This window comes from Canis aureus, chromosome 31, assembly GCF_053574225.1.
Source record: "Canis aureus isolate CA01 chromosome 31, VMU_Caureus_v.1.0, whole genome shotgun sequence".
NCBI classification, from domain to species: domain Eukaryota; kingdom Metazoa; phylum Chordata; class Mammalia; order Carnivora; family Canidae; genus Canis; species Canis aureus.
Window position 1 is genome coordinate 13,409,374 of NC_135641.1, and position 26,228 is coordinate 13,435,601.

Genomic DNA, 26,228 nt, shown 5'->3' on the forward strand with positions numbered 1-26,228 from the left:
CTTTCCAGGTTTATTTCCTGGATCTTAAATATTCAGTGCCTGGTATCCAGTATCTTGAAAACCACATACCATAGTGTTTGTCTGTTTAAGTTGTTTCAAATAAAGCTAATCTGGCCCCTGTGACTCTGGCTTGGTTTGAGGTGGAATTCCTTACAACACATGTATTTTAATGACCAGAATCCTGGCATTCTATTTGGCTCTTTGAGCTCAATTAAAAAATTATTAAAAATAACAAATAATTTATTTTGTTTCCTATAATGTAATCTATCCTAAGAATGAGGAATGTAAAATTCCTAAAAGTAATTGAAAATTTCAAAGTTCATCCTTCAGTGACCAATAGACTTGAGATCTTGTATTGCATGTCTATTACATCAAAACTATTACTATACTTGTTCTATGTTTTAAATTTTATTTTTTAAAATAATCTCTGCACCCAGTGCTGTGCTCCCAAATCCCAACTCCAAGATCAAGAATTACATACTCTACCAACTGAGCCAGTCAGGCACCCTTATACTTATTCTAATATAGTGAAGCCACACCCTTGTTTTTCATTACTATTTTATCACCTGTCATGTTCATATCATGTTCATAAAATTTCATTTGGTACCTCTTCACTGATATTTCCTTCTAACAGTTTTCTTAGCCAGACCTTTAAAAAAAAAAAAATTCCTGCTAAGTCCTACATTTTCCTCTGTTCCCGACATAGACATACATTGTAAATATATGTGAAATACGTATTTTCCTAGCTACTGGTTTTTATATTGACCGATAAGTTGATTTAAAATAAGGAACTACTCTAGAGAATCAAATTATATGCAAACCAAGCACTTCCTGCCCATAATATTTAGTGTTTAGGTCGTTTGGTTTGTGATCCATTTAATTAACATCTTTAATTAAAAAAAATAAATTAAAGGTAAATGGAGAGCCATAGTTGCTAAATTCCCAGCGAGGATTTTCTTTCAGCACCTAAGTCATTGGAATTCTGTTCTGCTTCGTTGCACTGCCGGCTGTTGTGGAAATTTTAATGGCGCTGACTTATGCAAAGGGTGTGCTCTACAAGTAAAACAAATAAAAATGGGGAAATGTACACTTTGTACCTTTGAAAGGTTGCATGCAGCGGCCCCTGGGACTTGGGTTACAAAAACATCTGAAATGAGCTGGGCAGTGGGAACGTGGTGGGACCAGCTTGGGAGGAGAGACAGTTGACTAAGCACTGAATGATTTAGTGCGTCATCCATTATTCCCTGCCTGTCATTTAAACAGGCTATCTATATGCATGGTAGGACCAGGAGCGCGGAGAGGAGGTGGACACATGATTGATGGATGAGGGCAAACACCTGTGGGTTAACCAGCTCAGAAATTAGCCACAAGTAGCATATTAGTGCAGCTAATCAGGCACGGTTCAGTATTTCGGTTTCTTGATTTGCCCATAAATAAGCTTCTATGTGGCTGCCCCGAGGCCTTCTGGTGATTAACTGCCTTGACCTACAGTAAAATACACAGATTGAGCAGCACAATGGGGTTTGCAGGTGTACACTGTAATCATATGACTCTAAACTTGTACCTTTGTGGGCAGAAGGTCTATGAGTTTTGAGAATCATGTTAAGAAGGCTTATCAGAGTACTTAACAATCAATTTACTTTTCATTTGCCTACTCCTGTTATTATGTTGACAACTTGTAGATTCAACTGCCCTGTGACCAGTCACTGGCCATAAAATATTTTCTCCCCTAGTTTCTAATGCAGAGCCAGGAGGGGGATGCATATGTGTTAATGTAGCCATTTTTAGTAAGATTCCAATCCTCTGCATTACATTTTTTGTATTCCTTTTTTTATACACATAGAGAACCTCTATCACTAGCTGGTATATGTTAGTTATAACTGGAAAGGTCCCTGAAATCATCTTCCATTAGTAATGACTAGGCTGGATGGTTATATGTTTGAAATGAAAGGCAACGCAAGCCAATAGCAGTGGAGCTAGGAGAAACTCACTTTAGCCAGTCTGTTAAAAATGTCTTATACATTATTGACTAGGTATTGCCTCTTTCTTTGATCTTAGAAAAGAGACAAGAGGATTAATAAAAACCAAGCAGTCAGGACCCTGGGGCAAATGGTCTCTGCACTTGAGTGCAGGGGTAGAAGTTAATTATAAGGACAAGATAATTGATCTAGATGACTTAGGTATGTCCAATCTCACAGGTAAACATAGGCACTCTAAAGCAAGTAGGACAGTGAACATTCCCCCTCTTATTTAGAAGTGTTTTCTGAATCTCCTAATCTAATTTGTGCAGGTTGTACAGCTCCTGAAATTCTGCTAGCTCATGTAAAAACTCTGGTTATGTTGGGAGGGTCAGTACAATGATATGTTCCAAGGTCTTTGCCTGGTTGACCTCAGATCATCCTAAACTTGGGAAGAAAAAAAATAGCATGACCAAGCTGCTTGTATTATTTTTAGTTGCAGTGAGGAGGACAGTAATGGGTAGTTACAGAGTGCTTAGGAGTGTTGCAATGTGGACGGGCAACAGTAAGGACTCAGAGCCCTGTTGTGAACAACAGCCCTGCTGTTTGCAGGATGGACAGGCAGGTGGTACCCTGAGTGCCCAAGGGGAGAGAAGGAAGACATCCTCTAGGATTTCAAGCCCCATAGTGGTGCTGCTTTTAGAAAAGACAGTAAGAAGAGGTGACTGAGAGACAGTAAACTATTTTAAGTGTGTTTCCTTTTGAAAGTTAATGAATTCAAGAGAAACCCAGCTGAGATCTGACTGCTCCACCTCTTCTGCCCTGAGAGTTACATTTTAAACCAAACAGGGCCCTGTGGACACTATTCCTCAAGGCAAGCCCAGCGTCACATGAATTGCAAATGGGACCTGCTAAAAGCTTTCCCAGGCTTTTGCTTCCTGTTGGGAACCCCTTCAATGATTCCATCCAAAAAAAAGAAAAAAAAAAAAAAAGATTCCATCCACTTACATGTGGAAGAACATAGCAGTTGCTAGGCTAAGCCCCTGCCACAGGATGTTTCCATGGTATTAGCGATGTGTGAAGGCCACAGGCTTGGCACTACTGGTTTTCTGTCGTATTTTTCATGAAGAAAACAGGGACAGGCAGCCTCTCCCCCCCATCCTTACCCAAAAGATGCTGTCGCTTCTGTAGGCAGAGAACTTCTTAGAGTCCAGTCCTCTGCCTTCTCGAAGTGCCATGTATATTCCTCTCAGCTGAGAGGTCCAAATACCAATGCTCCATGACAGAGGTAGTCAGGGAGGTGACAAATAGATGTTCATCTCCTTGAACTTATCACTGGCATCCCTCATGAATGGCGTAATTTTCTAGATTTCATTATTATGGAAGAACCAATAGTCCCTTCCAATAGCCATGTGGCTCTTTCTATCTTGGCACCTCTAAACATTGGAAAAGGGGTCATATCAGTAATTCTTGCCTATGGACCTTGTGTAGAAATGATGGATCACTTCCAGGTCAATGTGATTGAGAGTATGCATGGCTTATTTACACTTCACCCCCTGTATCCCCCACCTCAATCTTCCAGGTTGGAAGCAAACAATTCCAACATATGAGATTTCCATTGTGATAGCCTGAGACCATGAGTCCCCATTTGAAAGCAACCTGCTTATCTCATCAGCAGGTGCACAGTGGACTGGTATTTCAGTTAAAGATATAGTTTTGTTCTGTAAATCCAGCCTTACCCTTACCTATCCTTGTTAATGTAATCATTTCTGATGTGTAACATCAGTCAATGCCCCATTTCAAAAATGTATAGAATAATACCACTGGATTTAATTGAATGAACGCATGGAAAGCACTATAAAAATACATGGTGATGTCTAGTAAGTATTAGCCGTTATAATTGTTATCAATAGAATTTGGCTTCTCCACAAGTTTACTAAGAACAGAGTAGACAAGAAAGCATTCTTCATTTCTCTAGTGAACAAAATAAGTGGTCTTCTCAACATGACTTTTTCAAAAAAAAAAATGACTTTTTCAATATCACTTTTTGAAGTAGAAAATATCAGGATGACTCCCATTCAGTCTTTCTATTCTCTTCTCATAATTATTATTCTCTTATGATCAACTAACATAAACCTATTTCAGTTGTGCAGTATTTTATATTCTCTGATTTGTGAGAACATTCTTTTCCCCTCAAAGTCATTAAAAAAAAAAATCTACTCTGCCAGGAATAGCAAGTCTGAAATTTATTTGAGAGAGAAGGAACAAAAAGCCTCAGGTCTGTTGTCAACTCCATGTATCCTGGGAAGTCAACTTCAGCTCACAGTAGTTTCAATTAATTCCTAATTACTTTTGTGTCATCTTTATATATGAGGAGACACATTCAAAGTGGAGAATAATAGTTTGTAGTACTGTTTCTTTCAGAGTTGAATGAAGGCCGTGTTTATTATGAGCACTAAGTAATGAGCATGATCATTAGTAATTCTTTACATCTGTGTTTACCTCTGAGGAGTTTTGAGCTAATGAGTTCCACACATATATAAATAACAGGAAAATCAAGGAAAAGATCTCATTTTTTCCATAGACATTACATATTTAATGTATTTGGCAAGACGTTATGATATAGCATAATTGAGAAAATCCTCTTGGGTAAGTATTTACCATTTTCTGACTTTGCAAGTGGTCTATAAGACATTCTAGCATATTAGTAATATTATAAAGAATTGGCAATACTTTCAGTTTAGGCAGCCACCAGCTCTAAAAAAGAAAGGCTTTTCAAACTTTTCCTTTTTTAGAGATTTTAAGTAATCTCTATACTCAACATGGGGCTCAAACTTACAACCCCAAGATAAAGATTCGCATGCTCTACCTATTGAGCCAGCCAGATACCTCCAAATGTTCAATGATAAGATGAAGAAGGTCTGAGGATTTCATGTGAAACTTACATGGCAGAAGGGGCACTGGGGTGACTCAGTCGGTTAAGCATCTGACTTGGGCTCAGGTCATGATCTCAGGATCCTGGGGTCAAGCCCCACATTGGGCTCCATGATCAGTGGGAAGTCTGCCTTTTCCCTCTTCCCCTTCCTCTGCTCATCTGTGTGGTCTCACAAGTAAATTAAAAAAAAAAAAAAAAGAGACTGAGCTACTTGTTCATTTTTCTAAATAAAATAAAATAAAATAAATAACATAAATAAAATAAAATATGTGGTTACTATAGTTGACACCTCTATATTGTACAATTAAAATCTAAGAGAGTAGAGCTTAAGTATTCTTTCTCACATACAAAGGGAAAATATGCATAGGGATGGATGCATGAATTAGCTCAATGGGGAAACCCTTTCACAATATATATGGATAGCAAATCATCACACTGTATACTTTAGATATCTTTCAATTTTATTTGTCACTGATATGTCAATAAAAAAAAGAGTATCTGCCTTGTGTAAGGCCGTGGGGTATCAACTAGAAGATGTAGGTCTAGCAAGCAACTTGTAAGCATGCAGGTCCAGAGCAGTGACTAGCACATTTACTCTCTAAGTCCCAATGGATTGTCTGGTGACAATATCAACCTTGCAAGATTTCAGTGAGGACTGACTAAGTCAGGGTCTACCAGGCATCCAGCACAGCACTTGAGATGTGTAAGTGTTGCCTTTCACTCCCTCCTTCTCACTAAAATGCACCAATCTAATTGATCCATCTGCTCATCACAGATGGTAACTGGTGTCTGTGCTGGGTGAGGGGAGGCTCTTGGTTCGAGAACCTTTCTAATTTTACTCTAGAATTTGACTTGAGCTATTAAAAAACATTTTATAATGTAATTTGTTTCTTGAAAGTGAAATCTGTCGTTGCCTCTCTTTGTGGTAGGTATCTCCAGCTCCTTGTAGTCATCCTCTTGTGGAATCTCCTCCCCCTAAATGTATGAATATCTTCATGGTTCACTTCTTATGAATTTATACAACAACAGAAGTGATGGATATCACTTCTGAGATCAGACACAAAAAGAGCTGTGGCTTCCATCTTGGGTCCTCTTTGGAATTCTGTCTTGTACCACCTACTACGGTGCTCTGAGGACTTACGCCCATTTTGGAGGGGCAGGGAAGTAGACTATCCAGTCCTAAGAGAGCCCTGGCTGCAGCCTGAATAGCAGCTTGCCTATGGCCTCACTTGGGACCCCAAACAAAGGACCCCCACAAGCTATACCCAGTGTCCAGACACACAGAAACTGTTAGATAATAAATTTTTGGTGTTTGGGAGACAACACATATTGGGGTAATAGGTACACAGCTCTAAATAGCTAATAAACACCTTTACAGAAAACTAGAGACCTATGGATTGGATGACCATCTTTCTCTAGGTTGTTCTCAATTATTTTTTTTCATTTTAGAATTAACGCTCAATTTCAGTACATATGGTGCTGAATGACAAGACCAAAAATGTCCATTCTCAAGAAATGAAACCTTAGAATACTGATACAAAAGAAACAGCTTAAGTCATGATCTTAGCTTGATAAAACTGATATCAGCTATTATGGTTTATAAAATATCACTACGTTAATATCATTAGGATATTTTTAAGCATCATGATTGTGATTAATCATACAACCATTCTGCCATTTATTTTATAGGTATTTGTGGAACATCCACTAACTGTAAGACACCCCATCCATGGAGAATTAGGACCCAGAACCTACTCTCACGGAGATCAGAATTCTTTTTACTTTTCCATGTTAAAGCCGTTCCAGCAGAACAGAAAAATCTTCCAATAAGTCTGATGGAAAATACAAGGGGAGGATTAGTGCCTCAAATTATGAAACTATCTAGATTAACCAATAGCAAACATCTTTCAACGAATCCTTTCTTTTAGCCAAAGGGAGGTTTATATCTCAGGTACAACAGACAACTCAAAATGGCTACATGAAATCAAGAACTGTTTGGAAAGAGAAAAGAAAAAAGAGAAAAAGGAATTTATTGTAAGAACCCTGAACTGATGTCTGATGATTCTGGGAACAGCCCTTGAGATGTCAAAGATGATAATACAGTAACAGCATTTGGGAAGTATTTCTAGTCTTACACTTAGCCTTTTGGCAGGAATTTATTAAGACAGAATAAGCCTGTGACTTTTCAATTCCGAGTACAATTTGTTTCTCTAATACATCCGCAGGAGTAATGTGTGATGGAATATTTCCTTCTGCAGCCCCTCCACTGTGGGTGATGATATGCTATAATAGGTTCTCACAGGCCATATCTCAGTAATATAAAACACAACACATGTACATCTGTGGCCCAGTGTCAGTGCCTTAAATGTACATCAGAAATGCATTAAATCTCCTGATTGCTATTCTGTTTGTACAGCTTGTTGGTTCAGATTTTCCCCTGTAATGTACTCTGTTGATTACCTTGAATTATCAGTATATCCTTGGTAGAACAAGCACACCTTATTCAGGAAAACAGGCATACAGACGTGGCTTGAGCCCTTTTGGTGTGAAGAAAAACAACAGAAATATTTCTTGGAAGGTAACACAGGTAACTACATGCTTACTTACAATCACATCTCACAAGCATTTTTGCTTCCAGGTAATCTGGTCAGCACAGTCCTCCTAGAATGCTCTCAGGATTCTCTGCATTTGATGGTGTGCAGGTGATGCGCATGTATGCAAATCTCCCTCCTGCAAGGAGAGGAAAAAGGGACAAGGCTTCTAGGCTGGTCTCTGCTCTAAGCAAGGGGGATGCCCTTTGCCCTTTGTTTCTTCTTGCTTGACTTGAAGGATGTGTAAATAATGTCAATATACATAAAGTCAAAAATAAAAGTTGGAAATGCTTTTTAGGGTCTAGCTGGCTCATATTAGCAACAGCTACATTTCTGAAACAGACAATTCAAATAATTGTGAATAATGTTGAATATCTTTGCTGATATCAGAAAATGTGTGTTGCAGTTGACTCTGTCAATGCATATTAAAACCATCTCCTGAATTGGTGAGATATTTTAATATTACTGTCACAGATTGTGTGTGTGTGTGTCTCTGTGTGTGTATACAAGAAGTCATCACACCACATCCTTTAGGTTGGTTTTTGAATAGTGAAAATGTAACTGCTAATCTGTTCCTTTTCTCTTTTGACAAACGGCATGATTTGTAAAGTTTAGAAACATACTCAGTGGTCAAACAACAAAAAAATAAGGTAGTATTCACAAACCAAGAAGGTAATCTAAAATATTACCATCTTTTGTTACTTATAGGAATAAAAAGAAAGAAAGAAAGAAAGAAAGAAAGAAAGAAAGAAAGAAAGAAAGAAAGAAAGAAAGAAAAGGAAAGGATATTAATCCTCATCCACTTGTGCCTTAAGTGCAATTTGTGATTTTCAAATGCTACTGACATTATTATTACCATCCCAACACTAAAAATTTTAGAGAATTGATGATTCACAAAAAGAACAATTATTCATTGAATGGCCCCAGTGATGCAGCTCTGTGCTGGACACTGGAGAGAGAAGTAGGAGCAAGGCATAGTCTTTGTGCTCTGAAACTAGACAGCTATTGGGGAAACAGCAAATAAGCAAAGCCCCCAAAGCAATAGTGTGTTATGAGAGAAGCATGGAGACCCAAGCTCACAGGAGGGTCAAAGTGAGCCTTTACCAGGATGAAGTGGTGATGGGTAAGAGTTGCACAGGATGTGGATGTGGCCATGGGTTGGGGCCGGAGAGGGTGCAAAAACAGGTGTCCTTAGGGATCATGCCTTTATCTGTAAATACAGGGTAAGGAAACAAAGATCCAGGGTCTTTTCAAACTTACTGTCTCACACACACACATGCATACTCGTACATGCACATACACACGATAACTCTGGTTCCTGATTCATGATTGCACTTACACTGATTTTACTGATATGCACACCTGATTTTTCCCACTATTTCCAATTCAGTAAAGAAGATCTTATACTTAAAATTTCTATCCAATCCAAATATAAAACTATGGATTAACATTTAGTATTACTCTATGCCTTTCTGTCAGCGAAGAGCTGAATAACAACACCATCGATTATCTTTTCTTTCCTTTAATTATATTAATTTTTTAATAGTTTGGTTCCATAAAAGTTTTTCCCATTTAAAGAAGAATCTATTTCCTTTTCCTTTTCTTTCTTTCTCTTTCTTTTTCTATCTTTTTTTCTTCTTTCTTTTCTTTTCTTTGAGAGAGAAAGAGCAAGGAGAGGCAGAGGGAGAAGGAGAGAGAAAATCTCAAGCAGGCTCCATGTGCCACATGGAGCCCGACGTGGGGCTCAATCTCACAACCCCGAGATCATGACCTAAGCTAAAATCAAGAATTGCATGCTGCCCAGGTGCCCCAGAAGAATATGTTTCTAGTTATAATGAATGACGAGTATAGAACTCCTGGTCAAGTATTAAATCACATTTATATAATCTATTTCAAGAACTTGTTAATACCAGGAGATTTTAGCTTACATTATTAAGAAAAGAGTAAGAACCTACAGATTCCATTGAGGATATTATTTTTGTATTAAACAAATATTCATTTGTATGTAGCAATTATTAAAATACAATATTCAAATTAAATAATTTCTTATCAAATCAGAAGGAATGTTTTCCCCAATTATAAATAAGAAGTGGAACTGACTGCCCATAGTATATACACTAAAGTACAGTCACTTGGTTCTGGAGGCACGTAGGAATTAATAGGTGTCTTATCCTACAGCCAAATTGAAGCTCTTGGAATTTGTGATAGTACTGTGAGAAGTAAGGGATCTTCTTTCTTTCTTTCTTTCTTTCTTTCTTTCTTTCTTTCTTTCTTTCTTTCTTTCTTTCTTTCTTTCTTTCTTTTTTTTTTTTTTGTAAGGGATCTTCTTAACTGACTTCCTCACTCTGGTTGCCTGGCCCAGAGACAAGACTTGGCTCAGCTTTCCTGTTTGGCTAGCTCAAATATTGAAACAGCAACATTCCAAGCATAGACTCTCAAATACTACTTGTTAGTAAAATTTTTACTATTGCCTGTAGGTGATTACCTATAGGTAGGATATATTTTTAAAAGATTTTATTTATTTATTCATGAGAGACACACAGAGAGAGAGAGAGAGAGAGAGAGAGAAAGAGGCAGAGACACAGGCAGAGGGAAAAGCAGGCTCCATGCAGGGAGCCTGATGTGGAACTCGATCCCGGGACTCCCGGATCACATCCTGGGCCAAAGGCAGGTGCTAAACCACTGAGCCACCAGGGATCCCCAGGAAATATTTTTAAATTATGAAATATTACTTGCACTTAGGAAAACATTTCATAATAAGAAGAAAAATCTAGAATACCCTGTCATATGAACTTAGTTAAGGAAACTTTTGTGTTAAGTTTTCTGGAAGAATTTTAGATTAATCTAGAGCCTTGTTTATTTACCTTCAATACACTGAAAACTCCATTTGCTCTGTACTTAACCACTTGACCTCATGGACATGGAGTCCACATAATAAAATTATCACTTTCTATTAAACTAAACACCTGTTCGGGCTAATCAATCCAAGGGTGTTTCCTCACATGACAGTCCTGACATTGGTTGGGAATAGTATTAAAAAATCAGATGTACTTATCGGGATCCCTGGGTGGCGCAGCAGTTTAGCGCCTGCCTTTGGCCCAGGGCGTGATCTGGAGACCGGGGATCGAATCCCACGTCAGGATTCTGGTGCATGGAACCTGCTTCTCCCTCTGCCTATGTCTCTGCCTCTCTCTTTCTCTCTGTGTGACTATCACAAATAAATAAAAATTAAAAAAAATCAGATGTACATATCAATACATAATTACAAGTGTGATTATAGATAAGTAAACTGAGCTATCACGTGTGCATATGTTTATAAGTATGAGGGAGAGAGAGAGAGATAGAGAGAGAAACTGAATTGTATCCACTGAACTTAAATGATCTAATCTTACTAAAGTCTCTCCCTAATACTTCTTTCTTTGTCGAACTCTTTACATGCTAATCTATTTTTTAACATAAATCATTATCTGTCGAATAATGAAATCATTATCTGTTGAATAAGGTTCTAACCTGGTCATAGCTTGAGATTAAGCAATCTCAAGTATCTGCCATGAACATCAGGATTACGCTAACTAGGTAAGCAAAAGAAAGCAATGAGAGATTATCTTTGCATCACTTTCTGCAAGAGCTGGCAAGGTATGAGGTGGAGAATCAGAGGGTGAGAAGTGTTGGATCTTTGCATGGAACCTTTTAGGGCTGGTAGCTGGGGAAAATGATCTGGACAACATCCAGAATCTTAAAGTACAGGAGGGAGCCACTTGCACCTAACACTTCCATGCATTTGCTGATATGACTTTGTTGTAACACTGCACTTGGAAGGTAAAGGTCCTTCTTTGTTTCATTTTCTATAACTACAGACCAAACTTGCTGTGAAAGGCTGCATCCATACTGAGCATCGCATTTATATCCAATGCCTGTTTTCTTGAAAGTAGCAAAAACATTGTCCAAAGCAAAAGAGCATTAATTTTAGAGATGAAGGAAATTGCTTAATTCATTGGTCCGATCTCCCTGGTCCATGTAATTCAAGGTCCCTGGGAACAGGGCCTGGGGCAGTAGGTTAGTAGCTACTGAAGTGTTCACACAGACATTGATTCTGTCTAAAAGCTGCTTTGCTCAGTTTTAACCATTAACTGTTCAACTGTCTTTCACAGGGTGGCCAGGCAGGGCAAACTTTTCATCCATGTTTGCTCAAATGAACTGAACCTAAAGCTGTTAGGGACATAATACTTGGTCAAAATTTTAATTGAGGGTATGTTTAGGATTTGTTTACAATCATCTGTTTTTTTATATTTCTTATTTTTGTAATGTGTTGGGACATTATTATAAACTCACCAAAATATTATTTATTGATAAAGGTTTGATGAGTTTAAAATTAGAATTACTTATATGATAGGATTTTAATCAGATCTTTAAACTCTAAATAGTGATCTTCTTGGGAGTTCTAATGTTAATATAAAAGAAATAATAAAAATAAGAAGAAGGAGCAGGGAAAGGAAGAAAAAAAACAGCATAAACTAGGAGCAATTGCAAGGTCTTTTGGGACTCAAAATCTGAATTGTTAGATTTTCTGCTCTCAGCTACACTACCCTGAACAAGACAATCAATGGTTTATAGCTGCAGATTCATCTTCTTTAAAAATGAAGAAAATTATAGTTTCCCGGCTGCCCTCACAAGCTACTAGGTTGTATCAAGTGGTTGCAAAAGCTTGGAAGACTCTTTAGGTAAAACATCTAATCTGGTTAATCTCCACATAATGAAGATTATAAAAATAATGACTTGATGGACATAGTGAGTAAGAAACCAACAAAATCAGGACAGCAATGTGAAGGATGCAAGAAAAGAAATAAAGACATAGTGTAGTCCTTGCCTTACTGTTTATTTCTGAAGTAATAATGCAAGCAACATGGAAAAGTGCAAAAGGCAGCTTTCTCCAAAAGCTGTTCATGGGCTGGTCTGTTGCAGCTGCTGAAGTGCCCCAGTAGACACACAAAAAGGGTCCATGTCATAGGAAATTTCATATGTGCGGTATCTTAATGTTATAGTTAGCAAGCCGAAGACCTTGGCACTGCTACTGACATCAAACATAGAGACACTTGAAAGAGGTCTACTACATATGGAGTTGTATTTCCATAGTTTCTATCAGACATGTCATTTCTTCCTTTTGGTGACTTCTAATCATCTCCTATAAAATTCTTTTTCAAGATGTGGACATTTTGAGAAAAGTATCATTACCAACCACAGTATCTCCATGTCTTAAAGTCTTTGCAATTTGTAAATACCATTTTGTGTGTGTGTGTGTGTGTGTGTGTGTGTGTGTGTGTAGGGGCAAGCCTATCTGCTTGGCATGTGTATTTAGGCAAGCATCCTCTCAAATGCTTCTTCACACGCATCTGTATTGCCATCAGGTGGCTCTGTTCCTTCCACTTTCAAGGAAACTCCTAAGATAATGCCAAACCTTCATTTCCAAGCATCCATTAGCCTGTGGGTATACACTTGTGAGTTCTTGCATGATGCTTTTTAATATGTAACTATAATAGTGGACCAGCCTGAGACACTGCAGCCCTGGAGGCCCGGACTATCTCCTTCAAATGTACTCATTCTGAAAACAGTCTTGTTCTTATTTGTCCCTTGCTTCTGTCAGTTGGGACTTTAGCCATGCTGACCATGTGTGTCGGTCAGCTCTGGACTCAACACATCCTTCTCTTGAAAACTCCTGGAGGAATATTTGATTTGGGTCTATGATCCAAGTGTAACTCCTCCGTGTAATTTAAGGAAGGAAATTAATGGCTAAGAATAAGCAAGAGGCTTTAAGCTTGTTCATTTTGACTCTCGAAGGCCATCAGATGCTCAGGAACTTCTATACTCCCACAGGAACAAAGACATTGTAGCTGTCAAGTTAAGGACTGGAGAGGAATTTCTGTACTTCTCAGCCTTACTAAGGCATTCAGGCTTCTAACACACAGCCTTAGGAGGGTTGGGCAATGGTCAGAAATCTGTGAGAGTTAGGAACATGTTCCACCTTGTGTTTACTAAGCATGTGCTTGGCGCTGGGTGCTAACACTTTCAGCAGATTATTTCACTTAACTCATAGAAATAAGTAACTTCATAGAATAATTCTGGAGAAAGGACTGGGCTGCCCTCCCACCATCGCAACTTTGTTCAGGAGAAGTGAATAAGCTAAAGATGGGGTCATGTATGGCTATATACATGCACAACACCTACCAGGGGGGAAGGGGGGGACAGGAGCAGTTTAGGGAAATGAGGGCTGGGAGTAGAAGGGTAATGGTAATTTTCCAATTAGGCTTTTGCAATGGGACCTGCATATCTATGTACAGACCTGGAATACATTGGTGCTTTCCTTTGGAACATACCTTTGTCTTCATCCATGTCTGTATCTAAATAACTTTCAACACCTACATCTTCATGTATATCTCATCTCTCTATGTCAATAGCCATAGTGATACAGATGCGAATATTGGCATTTGTCTGTCTCTCATCTATGCTGACAACAGCATCAGCATCTAACACTGACATCTACATCTACTCTTGTATCTAGTCTAAGCCTGTGTCTATCTGTACTGATGTCAATGTAACACGCATGAAGCTTCTGTGTCTATTTCTGTACCTAATCAACGACTTTCTCTCCCTGCATAGATACAGCTATTAATATCTATGAACATGTGCATCCATATCTAATGTAAGCCCATAGGCTGTATCTCCACATCAATGCTGGCAGCAACATCAACTCTCATTTCTACACATCTCTAATGCACATTTCCACCAACGTTGATATCATGACCTGCATCTACATATATGCGTAATCTCCGTCTTTGTCTATATCTATAGTTACATAAACAAATACTTATGTTAATATGTATTGACACATTGACAGGCTAGATTGACTTCTGTCAATGTGTTCTTGTCTATATACAAATATGTAACTATAGATATTGGTATTAACATCAACATCTATATCCAGCCCAACTCTGTGTCTTTATCAATGTGTGTCTCTCTAGAGATATTGGCATCAGTGTTGGCAACTATATCAGTAGCTACATCTCTATCCATCTCTATTTTCTTGTGTCTAATCTGTGTCCGTGACTATGTTAATGCCTGTGTCAATGTCATCATGGACATGACATCCACATCAATTTCTGTATTTCATCTATTCCTGTGTCTATGGCTATTTTTACATCTGCATCTCTTTACAACATTCTATGTCTACATCTGCATCTCATCTTCCTTTATCCCTATCTATGTATTTATATAACATAAGTGTCAGCATCAACAATGACATGGACAACCACATTGACAATCATATCTAACCTATGTCTATATTTACACTGATCTTGACATTTTCACATATGTTTTTACATCTACAAATACATGGAAATCCACACCTACATCTGCATATATATCTCCATGTGTTGTATGTCTTTAGCTGATCTCTATCTCCATCTCTAGTCTATGCCTTTGTAACTGTTTCTACATCTCTATGACACAGACCTCTGCGAAGTAGAGGCACAGAGACACACAGTATATCTGTGTCTACTTCTGTATCTAACCTGTGTATCTATATATACATGTGTACATCCAATTCTTGGCTGCATCAATTTCATTTGTTTCTGTATTATTTATCTCTATATGTCTACATATCCATGTGCATCTGTGTATGCATATGCATATCTCTATAGTGTCATTGAGATCCATAATCTCTATCAACATAGCAAGTTTTGTGGGAACTTTACACATTTCCTTCCATCCTTAATGAGCACATAGTCGGGGGAGTGTAACTCCTCCCTCTTTTCCTCACAAATCTACTTTTCCTGATTCTGAGCTAGGGAAAGATTACAAGGAGCTGTGGTCAGACTTTACCACAAGAATGTGATAAAATTTGGTCACAGAGTTATTGAAATATAGTCAAACACCCACACTGCATTCGCCTTCAGCCTTTCTATATACAGCAACACAGAGTTAATGGCTATTACAGAGATTGTTACTCACTCCATAGTTACAAAATAAACATTTGGTGGACATTGTTAAATGATAGAAGTCTGATTTTTGTGTAGCAAGCAAATCCCTCCCCCAGGACAGACCAACTTGGTATGTGTCCTGGGCCAGGCTAGTCTGGCTTCTGTAAACATACTCTTGCCTTTTGCCCTTGCATGTTCGTGGGGCCACTGCTCTGTGCTAAGGTCAAGGAGGTTCTGATGCACGTTTGTTAGAGAGGGGAAGAAAGGAGATAAAGAAGCTCTCCCCTCAATACCAATGCTAATACAAAGATTGCACATTTTTCTCAATTTATCTGTAATTTTTAAAAATGCTAATCTTTAATGTACAAATGTCATTTTTAACTACACGGAATGTTACATGGTATGGTTCTTATTGAATTGCTTTAGACATTCTCTTGAAATCCAATGGGAATATGTTTTTATACCCAATCTCTCACAAAACATTTGTATAAAGAAGCACCATAACTTTTGTCAGGGAGACAGAATTTTCAAGCTTTAGAGAAGCAAGAGCTACATTCTAGAATGAAGGCTGTTTTCTGGGGCCTGTTCTCCATCTCACTCTTGTCTTTCTTGGTGTTCTAACCTTCTAATTCTATGCTTTGAATATTTAACTTCGACAGCCATTTCTGAGATGCTCCCAGATGCTGGGATCTGGATGATCAAGTGAACAGCCACACTTTCTTCTAGGGGCCGGTAAAGGGAGGGTTAGTCTGTCTGACAATAAGCATCTGGGTTCTTGAACTCCCTCCATGTGTCTATCCTGGGTTTGCCTTCGGCTCAGAGTTTGCCTGTGCCTGGTCCCTGACTTGTGCTCCAGGTGGACTCTGGCTCAATATTCCAGTCTCTGGGAGAGATGTGGTTAAGTCTCAGGAGAGCCTGACTTGCAGTTGACAGAGGCTCTCCTTTGACCCTAGTCTCCTTGCACATGGTATGGAAAATAGGGCTACATTGCAGGCATCTCTCCAGTATATCCCAAGCCTTCCACTTTCCTAAAAAGTGGCAATCTCATTGTGTGCACAGTATCCAGAATGAGTCTGGAAATCTGGAGTGGGGTAGGAGTCCCAGAAACATGCTACTTCCACTTCTGGGCACCTCACTGTCCCATTCCCCTGGGATTTCACATATCTCTTGGGAAATCCAAAGCTTGTACAGCAAGTGGGATACTCAGTACTGCTCTTCCAAGTAGCTCCTTCTCTTAATTTTTTTCCTTTAAAATTTTCCCCCATTCTAATGTCATCTAGCCTTGATCCATCTTTGCCTGTTTAAGACATAGTCACATGGCTGCTGTATATCTTCCTGTTGTTGCTCCCATCTGCTGTCTGCACCATGCTAGCTTGCCCTGGGCTTTAACACTCTGAGAAGTTTGGCTTCATCAAGGAGTTCTCTTACTCTGTAGATTCTTGTGAATCCAGCCTGGGGCAAGAGAACCAACAGAGATTCAGAGGGACATCAGATAGCAAGATTGGAGTATCCTTCCTTGTGGTATTTCTGGAGTTAGATCTATCCCTGAAGTGCAGGGCACATGTCTAGATAGTTGGCCCATTACACATCATCCGGTGTCTGGTTTCTGACCTCCTGGTGGTTCTTCAGGTCTTGTAGTTGGGGACTAAGCTCAGCAGTTGCCAGATTTAAGAATTGTGTCATCTCTGTGATTCTGGGACATCATCCCACTCCATCATAAATACCCTTAATTAAAGTCTTCCCAAATCATGTCATTCTGAGTGCAACTTCAGGTTCCGACGGGGGCTCTGAGTAATACACTGGCCCTTGAGGTTGGCCCTCATTAATCATCAGAATTTTCAATTTTGTGCTTGATCTCAGCTAGTCATCAATCTCAACTAAACTTTGAATAAATGACATAATTAATTTAACCTGAAGTTCATTCACTTCTTCATTTGTTCATTTATTCTCTCAACAGTGTTGACCGAGCTCTAGTCACTCTTCCAACAATGAACCAAACAGACCCTGATTCTACCTTTTGGGGCTCATGTTTTTGTGGAACAAACACACAAAGACAAATCAAAACATACATACTATCAGATAGTGAGAAGTTCTTTGACAAATATACAACAGTGTAAGGAGGACAGGGGAGTACAAATTTGGGGCAGTTACAGGGAACACCTCTCTAATGAGTTGGGAGCTGAAGAGAATGAGTGCTGATTCTTGCTTAGACTTGAAGAAACAAAAGTCCAGGGAGAGGACACAACAAAGGGATAGACCCAGAGATGGGGGCCAACTCAGCTGTCTCTACATACATAGGGAGTCAGTGAGAGGGGATGGAAAGTAGTGGGGATATTAGGTCAATGTTGGGTCATGTCAAGGAAACACTGTAGACCATCTCAATGGCTTGGTTTTTCCTTCAAGTGGTTTAGGTAGCTAGGAGGTTTACATAGGGCAGCAGAATCATATAATTTTCCTTTTGCAAAGATCCCTCTGGCTGCTGTGTGGTAAATAGATTATAGAGGAATGGAGAAGATGGAAAGAGAGAAACCACTTGGGTCCTATTGTAATAATATTTCCAGTGTAGTTGTGCCACTGCTGGGTAGATGCTCCCCAAATCCCTTCCAGAGCACACAAAACCAGCTCATCTCCCAACTACTTTACATCTGCTGAAGGGGAGAAGGAGGGCATATGGCTGGGGTTCACACTAGTGTGTGTAAGCATCATGTCAATTCTGAATTCTGGTCTGAGGTTGTTAGGAGAGAAGTCCCTCTCCATTTCTTCTTTCTCTCATCTCCTGCATGTTGTTTTGATGTTGCTGCCTAGGCAAATACTGGGACATCACAAATGCTGTAGGCTGTGTCAGATCAGATCCTGACAAGACAGTGTGGAGGAACACATTGTTCACTCCCACCTCCACCCACATCAACCCTCATGAACTGTGACATGAAAAATAACTTCCTTTATGAGCAGCTAATAATATGTGAGATTTGTTTGTTACAGATTCTAGCATTACTTACCCTGACTAATACTGAAATTGGTACCTTGAAATAGAATGCTAATGGAACCTAAAACTCATGGCTTTGGCTTAGCAGTTGGGCACTGGATACTGAGTAAAGCTGAAAGATGTTGGTCCATGTCACACAGAAGCAAATCATGAGTTAAATGCGTCAGCAACTCTGGGGGGATGCTTGAAATCAAAGCACTAGTGTGACCTTGATCAGTTTGCAAGGATAAATGGAAGAAAATAGGTAAAAAAAATATGGGGCCTTAATGGGTTGGAAAAACAGGTATTTAAGGTTCTTAAACAACTGGAAAATGGTTGAAAAAGCCCATAAACGACCAAGACCTCCATCTAGGCTCAGCTATAAATTGAAGACTACATTTAGTGTGACTTTCTGCTCAAACCACATAGTTTTAAGGTATGACCATCAGATTGGGAAGGAGGCAGGGGTGTGAGGAAGCCAAGAAATAAAACTAATTTGGGAACATTGTCTAGGAAAGCACAATGGGTTGGATTATAGGCTCCCCAGTCTCTATTGCTTTCCTTTTTCCCCGTTTGCACCCATCTGTTGCTCCTTCTCCAAACAAAACAAAACAAAACAAAACAAGACAAAGCACAGTGGTACTTCTCGATGGACACAATAAAGGGGGTTTTCAATTCTTTACCATTTTCTTTATTAACCTCCAAAGAGAATTCTTCAGAATTATAGGTTTAAAAAATGTGCCATAAGAACTTCCAGATTATCACCAGAGTGATTTTGGTATAATCAGTTAAAGATCTATTTTTGTCATAATTGGGCTAGAAGTACAAAAGCAGCCTCCTTTCCTATCTCCTGTAACATTTCATGCTTGACCTTTCCAGTCTTAAATTACTTATTTGGAAAAATGAGGATTGGGATGTCTGTGACATAATCTTGTGTTGGTGATGGAGCCCCTGAAGACACTCAAATGATACCAGTTTACTCTTCCCTTTTTTCTTTTCTTTATAAACAGAAAGTGTTATTGAAGCATACTTGACATGCAGTATGCAAGGTGATGAATTTGGACATATAGGTACTTTTGTGAAATGTCATCACAATCAAGAACATGAGTATTTCCATCACCAACAAAAAAAAATCTTGCATGCCTCTCTCTCATCTCTCCCTCTGCTCCTCCTTGCTCCATACCCGCCTCCAACCCCAGAAAACCAGGGATCTCCTTCTGTTCCTTCAGATTAGTTTGTACTTCTTAGAGTTTAATATGGATGCAATCATACAGCATTTACACTTATTTCTCTAGCTTCTTTCCCTCAGCACTTTTTGTGTGTTTGTTTTGAGATCCATTCATGCTGTAACATGTACCCATGATGCATCATGGTAGTAGTGCCAAGTTATATTCCATTATATGGGTAGACCAGAGTTCATACATTCACCTATTGCTATATATACATTGAGATGCTTCCACTTTGGGGTTATTAAATGAAATCTGCTATGAGCATTCATGTAGAAGTCACTGTGTGGATGTATGATTTTTTTAGTCCTTGGTAAATACCTAGAATTGGGGGTACATGTCCTTATGTGAATTGTATGGTTAACTTTTTAGCAAACTACCAAACTTCTTTCCAAAGTCAGTGTACATGTTACATTCCTACTAGCAGCACATGAACATTCCAGTTCTTCTGTATACCCGCCCTGAAACTCAATACGGTTAGTGATTTTAACTTTAGCCACTCTAATGTGTTTGTAATGGTATGTCACTGTGGTTTTAATTTGCATTACCATAATGATTAATGAAGCTGAGCATTTTTCATGTATTTACTTTCAATATATCTTTCTTTAATGAAATGTCTGAATCATTTACCTATTTTCAATTGGGTTACTTTTTTTCTTCATATTTGAAATTTGAGACTTCTTTACAAGTTGTGGATACTAATATACAAATTCTTAATCATATTTGTGATTTACAGTGTCTCTAAGTATGCACTTTGTCTTTTATTCTCTTAATAGTATTATCCTAAGTGCCAACATTTTTAATTTTTCTGAAATCCAATCACTGACATGTTCTTTCATAAATCATGTTTTTGGTGTTGAAAATGGGAAATTTTCAGTTTTTTGTCCTGTGTTTACTTCTGAAGGTTTAAGGTTTTAAGATTTTGCATGTATGTCTATGATCCATTTTGAGTTACTTTTTGTATGTGATTTATGATGTAAATTGCACTATGTTTGTGTGTGTCTGTGTGTGTGTGTGTGTGCACATTGGTACAAACTATTCCAACATTTGTTAAAAAGACTGTACTTTCAAAAAAAAAAAAAAGACTGTACTTTCTCCACTGAATTACTATTGCCCTTCTACTGAATATTAATTAATCATGTAGATTTTGGGTCCATTTATGGATTTTCTTTTATTTTCCATTGATCTCTTTGTCTATTCGAAGCCAATATTACATTTTAGTTAATATGTATTTATGATGCATTTTGAATTAGGTAGTCTCATGCTTTAATGTTTTTTCTCACTCTTGCTGTCACTAAGTCTTTGGTATTCCATGTGAATTTCAGAATCAGTTTGACAATTTCTACCAAAAAAAAATGCAGATTTTATTAAGTGTAAGATTGATTTGGGAAAATTTACATCTCTCTACTGTTTAGTCCTCCTTAATTACTCTCAGATGTTTTCTATAATTTTTAGTCTATAGGTCTTTCAGATATATCTGCATCTCATATACATTGTTGATACCGTACATGGTATTGCTCATTTAAATTTGTGATTGTTCACTGCTAGTATGAAGAAATGAAACTAATTTTGTAGACAGATTCTGCATCTCTTCTAAACTCACTAATTAGTCTTAGTAGTTTTTTGTTAAATTTCCTAAGATTATTTACATAACTGAGCATGTTGTCTATAAGTAAATGTGATTTTACTTCATTACAAATTTAATGTTTGTATTTCTTTATTCTTGTTTTATTACACTGGCTACAGCCTCCACTATAGTATTGAGTGAATGTCATGATGACAGACCTGTCATTATTTTGGATTTATTTTTATATGATTCCACATTATCTCTTTTGTAGTTTAATGACTATAACTCACTGGCTTTCTACCTTGGTGGTTGCATTAACTGAAGACCATTTAATCAAATGATAATAGCACTTCTCAACGGGAATAAGAATCTTAGACTAGCATAGTTCATTTTCCACCTCCCTGCCTTTTGTGCTATTGGTAACATGTTTGCCTTTACATATTGTAGACATCAACTTGCATTGTTAGCACTTTTGTTTACTCATGTAGTTACTATTTCCATGGATCTTCACACCTGTATTTTTAGTCCCAAATCTATATGGTTCCATTCTCTTTTGCCTGAAGAGCATTGTTTGCCATATCTTTTCCCGTGCAGGTATGTAGGTAACAAATTTGTTAAGGTTTATATATTGGAAAACGTTTTTTTCAGGCCTGTTTTCTTCTGGTAAAATCTTCCAGGTTTATATATTTTTTGTCTCATTTTTTCTTTATTCTTTTTCTATCAGTAATATAAAAATGTTGCTCTCTTGTCTTCCTATTTGCACTACTGTCATGAGAATGAGAGAATGAGAAAACAATTGTCATCCTTATTTGCATTTCTTTCTGTATAACCTGCCTTTTCTCTGATTGGCATTAAGATTTCTTGTTATCAATGGTTTTGAGCAATTTGAATACGATATGCCTTGGGTGTCATTTTCTTCCTATTTCTTGTGCTTGGGATTTGTTGAACTGTTGAACCCTTACATTTACTATTTTCATCAAATGTTAAAACTTTCAGCCATTATTATTTCATATTATTTCACATAAATTTTCTTCACTCACACACATATGGAAGAGGCTACTTGAAGTCTTGTGATCGACTATTATTGCTTGTCTTAAATTCTTTCATTTTGCCTTTAAGTTTTGATAGGTTAGCCACATCTTCAGGTCTACTAAATTTTTATTCTGCAAAATCTAATCTTCCATTAATCCAATCTACTATATATTTTATCTCACACATTTTAGCTTTTAGATCTTTCCTATCTCTATTTAACTTTTGAATGCACAGGATGCAGTTATAATGTTTAATGTTTTAATGGCCTCATCTGAAAATTGTAAATCATCTGCTGTGTCAGTTTTATGTGAATTTTTAATTTATTGGTTTTTCTCTTCATGATGGTTCATATTTTCCAGCTTGATTGCATGCCTGGTAATCTTTGACTGGATGCCAGACATTGTTGGATGCTATTTTTTGTATTTTTACAAATATTGTTGAGATTTATTCTCAGGTACTTTATTTGGCAAGAATTTGATCCTTTGGCATCTTGCTTTTAAGATTTGTTGGTGGAACTGGGGCAGTGCTCAGTTGAAAACAAATTATTCCCCTCTACCGATGCATAACCATTTTGTGTACTCAGCCCAATGCCCCAGGAAATATGACAGTTTCTATTTGGTTGATGGCAACAGCACTCTCCTTGGCCCTGTATGAACAAGGGTACTGGTCTATAATCCTTTCTAGTGGCTCTTTCTCTGGCCATGGGTAATTCCCTCACAAACATGAGCAGATAAGTATTCAACAGAGTACTCAAGAGTAACCTCTTCAGATCTCCAGTGTTCTCTTTCTGGGCATCTCTTTCCTGTATACTACTCCAACCAACAAAGTCACAGGTTTGGTCTTATACTTTCGGCTTTGTTTCCACTCTCAGGGAATTTACCAAGCTTTGACTAGGTTCTTCCTCTCTGTGACTTAGCCTCAAAATTTTCTCAAGGCTTTTTAGAGAAACTACAGGGTTCTTTTTATCTCTCACCTCTCAGAAATTACTGTTCTTCATTGTCTGATGATTTGTGTCTTAAAGACCATTACTTCTTAAGTTTTGCCCTTTTTTTTAACTTTATGGAGGAAGATAAACACATGCTCTACTCAACTTGGTCAAAAGTAGAAGTCACTTTTATTACTTTATTCCTTTTTAAATAGCTTTACTATGGTGTATTTGTACATTATAAAATTCACCAACTGAAAGTGTACTAATCAATGACTTTTAGTAACTATACCAGGTGGTGCTATCATCATCAATCAGTTTTGAACACACTATCCCCCTGTGAGACCCCACATGCCTGCCTGTTTACAGTGAATCTACATGTCCCCTGTAGCCCCAGGCAACAGCAAATTTATATCCTGTCCTTATAAATTTGCCTTTTCTGAACTTTTCATTTGGCTGAGTTATCCAGTATGTGTCTGACATTTTTCATTTAAAATAATGTTTTTCAGGTTCAGTCATGGCATAACATGTGTTAGTAGCTGATTCCTTTTTAATGCTGAATAATATTCCATTGTTGGATATACCACACTTTGTCTAGGTATTCACCAATTGATGGGCATTAAACCACTTACAGGTTTTGGCTATTATAAATAGTGCCACTATGAACATTCACATGTAAGTGTTTGTGTAGAAATATGGCTTTATTTCTCTAAGGTAGATACCTAGGAATGCTATTGCTGGCAAGTAGGGTAATATTATATATACTTTTTTTTTTTTTTGAGGAACTGCTGAAGTGTTTTGCAAAGTGGCTGCACTACCTTATATTTGCACCAGAGATGTATGCAGGTTTCCCTTTCTCCCCATTGTCCTCAATGTTTATTATTATCTGTCTTATCATAGCCATTCTAGTAAAAGTGAAATGTCACCTTACTGTGGTCAAATACTTTCTTTGTTGAAATATTTGTTCATATCTGTTGCCTATTATTTGATTGAACTGTCTTATTATTATTGAATTGTAAGAATTTTATGTAAACTCTGGATACTAGTTCTTTAATGAATGATAGTTTTGAAAATGTTTACTCCAAGTCTGATGCTTGTCTTTTCATTTTCTTAGTGGTATCTTTTGTAAAAAAAATGTTCTGAAATTTGATGTAGCCCAATTTATTTTTCTTTCATGGACCATGCTATTGTTATTATATCTATGGGACATTTTTTCTAACTGCAAATCTTGATTTTTTTCCTTTGTTTTCTTCTAAGGTTTATTTTATGTCTTTCATTTAGTCTATGATCCTTTTTGATTTAATCTGTTTGCATTACATAAGGTGAGGGCTTAGGTTTACCTTTTTGCATCTAGATAGCCAATTTCTCCAGGACCATTTGTTAACAAGACTTTGTCATCAAGGAATGGCCTTGGCACTTCTGTATCTGTAATTGACTGTAAATTGACTGTATTGATGGTAATTGACTGCAAATATAAGGATTTATTTCTGGACTCTCAATTCTATGTCCTTGATCTACATGTCTAATGTTATACCAGTACCACAATGTTACACCAGTACTACTGCAGCTTTATAGTAAATTTTGAAATCAGTAAACACAAGCATTGAAATTAAGATTTTTTTCCAAATATTTTGGCTCTTCCAGATGAACTTGAATTTCCATATACATTTTAATATATGCTCATCAATTTCTTTAAAATTCCTGCCAGGAATTGGACAGAGAAAATGTTTGTTCTATAGATTCCAAAGAAAAATTTGAGGAGATTTGCCATCTTGGGGACATTGACTCTTCCAATCCACAGACATGGAATTCCTTTTCATTTCATTTAGATCCACTTTAATTTTCCTCAGCAAAATATTCTAATTTTCAGGCACAAGAGTTGCATTTTAAAATAGTTTCCTAAGTGTTATATTATTTAATAGTATTTAAATAGAAATATGTTCCTCAGGGATTTTTTTTCAGACTTTTCATTGCTTGTATATAAAAACATATTTTTAGAATATTGATCTTATATCTTGTAATCTTACTATACTTGATTCTTAGTTCTAAATTTTTTATGAGTTTTTAAGGTTTCAACATTTGAGATTATGTTGTCTACAAATAAAGACTTTTTCACTCCTCCCTTCCCAATTATGATATATCATTTATTATTATTTTTGCCTGATATCATTTTGCATTATTCCTTTTTTTATTAAGTCTAACTTACTTTTCTTCAAATGTTGATTTATTCCTTCATCGTACAGGGAAAATATGTTTTTCTCTCCTGTTTTTCAAAGATATTTCCACATTCCTAGAATCTCACATATGCCTGTATACATTAAAATATAAATGTTAATTAAAAGTTAGGATATACATGCAGTTATCAGGAATCAATGTGCTTGGATAACATACCACCGTCAAGTGGGTATGTTAACTATCTCCTTCATGTCTTAATTCTGCAATGAAAATGCGCTTTGTTCTTTGTTGCCTCAAATTGTCCTCCTTCCCCAATTCCTCTACCCTTCCTTCTCTCCCTCTCTCTCTTTCCTTTTCAGCTTCTTGGTGGAGAAGTGCGATGCACTGTGACAGGAGCACCCACTTTCACGTTGTGTGAGGCGTTGACTGATTTGCATTACTGGGACTACAAAGACGTGATCCGTGTGTTGCTGTCTCACGGCGCTGAACCTCAGCCAGAGATAACAGTGTGAGCCTCTGTTGGTACTTTATTCAATAGGGTCTGTTTATAACTTCAGCGGAGGCTGTGTTTTCATTTTAAAATGGCTGGAATCTAATTTATTTGGAAGAATTAGGATACACTTTCCCCTTAGAACTGTCAGGCCACACAAGGAATAAAATGGAGCTTGACAGCAGTTTCCAGGGTACCAGGATGAGGCATAAAAGCCGCCCTGGAAATCCACTGTGCTGGCATTCATTTTCAAAGAGTGTTTCAGAAGTTTATCAATTTGTTTCTAGTTAGGTAGTACACAGATGTCAGTTTTTGCCTTTGAACAGTCTTCAGGGCTAGAATGCGGCTTTATTATGAATAATATGAATATGAGAAAAATAAATCTCATCGC

General features: G+C 37.5%; 1 long non-coding RNA gene across 4 annotated transcripts in view; it reads left to right on the plus strand.

Moving 5' to 3' along the window:
* The window catches only part of LOC144302366 (uncharacterized), a 32,334-nt gene extending 25,206 nt beyond the window's left edge, over nucleotides 1–7,128 (plus strand). For all 4 annotated transcript variants that reach the window (XR_013369218.1, XR_013369219.1, XR_013369221.1 and 1 more), the window contains one exon: nucleotides 6,583–7,128. This is a non-coding gene — a long non-coding RNA (uncharacterized LOC144302366). The remainder of the gene's footprint in view (nucleotides 1–6,582) is intronic.
* Nucleotides 7,129–26,228: the final 19,100 nt, after the last annotated feature.